Source organism: Ooceraea biroi, chromosome 12 (genome assembly GCF_003672135.1).
Source record: "Ooceraea biroi isolate clonal line C1 chromosome 12, Obir_v5.4, whole genome shotgun sequence".
Taxonomy (NCBI): Eukaryota; Metazoa; Arthropoda; class Insecta; order Hymenoptera; family Formicidae; genus Ooceraea; species Ooceraea biroi.
In genome coordinates, this window is record NC_039517.1 from 13,156,257 (window position 1) to 13,158,159 (window position 1,903).

A 1,903-nucleotide genomic window follows, 5' to 3' on the forward strand; every position below is an offset into this window, starting at 1 on the left:
TGAGCCTGAGTCCTTCGAAATAAGTTACTATAGCTTTTTGTCGATATGAGATTTTTTGGCATATTATGTAATATTTTTGATTCCGATGGCAGGCATATAGTGTGGCAAAAAAGAAATGTAGAGCTTGACTCAAAATTTCACCGACAGTTACAAATACAGCGGTAATTCTATACTTATTTGGGAATGTATGAGCGCCACAGGAGTCGGATAATTTATTGATCCAGTTTTTTCTCACCTAATAGTTATTTTTGACATTTCTAATGATCATACAATACAAAAATTGTTTTTTTTTTAATCTGGAGGAGGCAAAAAACGTGCTTATTGACCCTCCTCCTTAATTATATTATAATTAATAAACTAAGTTAAATAAGTATTTATAATTTTTATTTTTACGTTTTATATTTTTCATTGCAATTTCTATTATTTCTATATATAATATTCTATTATTCTAAACTGTTATTGCACCAATATTAAAAGACAAACAAATATAAGAGTATGTACGCATATTATTAATATATTGAAACAAATTAATATATAAGCAATTTATATTTTACAAATAAATGCATTTGATTTTTAATATAAATATATATAACCTTAACTCTATTTATTCCTTGACCATGACTGGCAAAAAATTATACAAACGGCACTACGTTTCGACTGCGATTTTAGTCCTTATCAAGTGCGTCAATTTCGTTAACATTCCAAGTTACTTTCTGTAAACCAACAAATTGCTTTCTGTAGATAACAAACTAAATAAAATAAAATAAAATGATAACTTACTTTCAGAAAGCAACCGAACAATGCAACATTACAATAACATAATTAAGGGGTTACATACCTCCATAGCGGCGAAAAATTGATATGTTTGGGGAATTTTTTTAGGCGGTATATCTGAAATAATAAAGTAAAATATGAATTGCATATGATTTACTGGTCCTTTAAGTGTAAAAAAATAATTAATAATAAATTTTTGAATATTAATAAAATGAAGTTTTGTGGCATTAATTGGACCGCTGCTGAAAAAATGTCCCCTCAGAGTCGGCATGATATCTTCTTGTAACATTGATGGATCTGACAAATGCAAGAAATTTCTTGTAAAGTAATGTTGTAGTTATAGTCTGTCGAGCCAAATTTTTTAATTTCAAAAAAATAAACAATTTATGCTATGTCAAAGTTGAACTTCATGTTTTCATGAAAAATTTCGGTCTTTAATTGTTTATAAAAATTGTATTAAACAAAATTGCAAAAAAATGGCTCGACAGACTATAGACAAAACGGTTACGAAGATTTGAGAACAAAAAATTTTTAAAAATATTGAAAACTCTTCGAGTTATCGTGCCGACCGTGCCAAAAAAACTGGTTTCGAGAAAAACGCGTTTAAAGTTTGAAAAGTAAAAATCGTGTAAATATTAATTTTTGTAGTAAGCTTAATCTCCCATTCCAATTTCATATTGCGTGCCTTCCTTCTCGATAATTTTTATATTTTGTACAGTTTTCTGTAATCTGTGGGCTGTTCGAGCTTCTTTGCGGTAGCCTGCGCCGCACGCAGCAGCTGCGCGCCGCGGCCCGCCTCCTGACGCGCGGTCATATTTATTGTTATATCTTCATTACGGATTGGAATTTTTCACTAATTCTTTGTTTATTATATTTTTAAAAGCATAAAGAATGAAAATCAGTAATAAAAAAAATCGATTGTTTGAAAATTCTGGAGGTATGTAACCCCTTAAGGCACACAAAGTCACAACCACTGAGAACAGCATCCATCCATAATGAGAACTGCGAACATTCTGCGCTAGAATCTGTCAGGAAACTTGACTGGTCTGAGTAAAACAACTCCTATGTATTTTCAAAATCTCATGATATATAGTGGGCAAGTTCTCCGTATCCTTTTGCACATTAATAG

General features: G+C 30.6%; 1 long non-coding RNA gene across 1 annotated transcript; it reads right to left on the reverse strand.

The window, feature by feature from the left end:
* Positions 1–392: 392 nt before the first annotated feature.
* LOC113563091 lies at positions 393–880 on the reverse strand. Its single transcript, XR_003407317.1, has 2 exons — positions 839–880; positions 393–713 (listed from the first exon to the last, which is right to left on the reverse strand). It is a non-coding gene; the product is annotated as an uncharacterized LOC113563091 (long non-coding RNA).
* Positions 881–1,903: the final 1,023 nt, after the last annotated feature.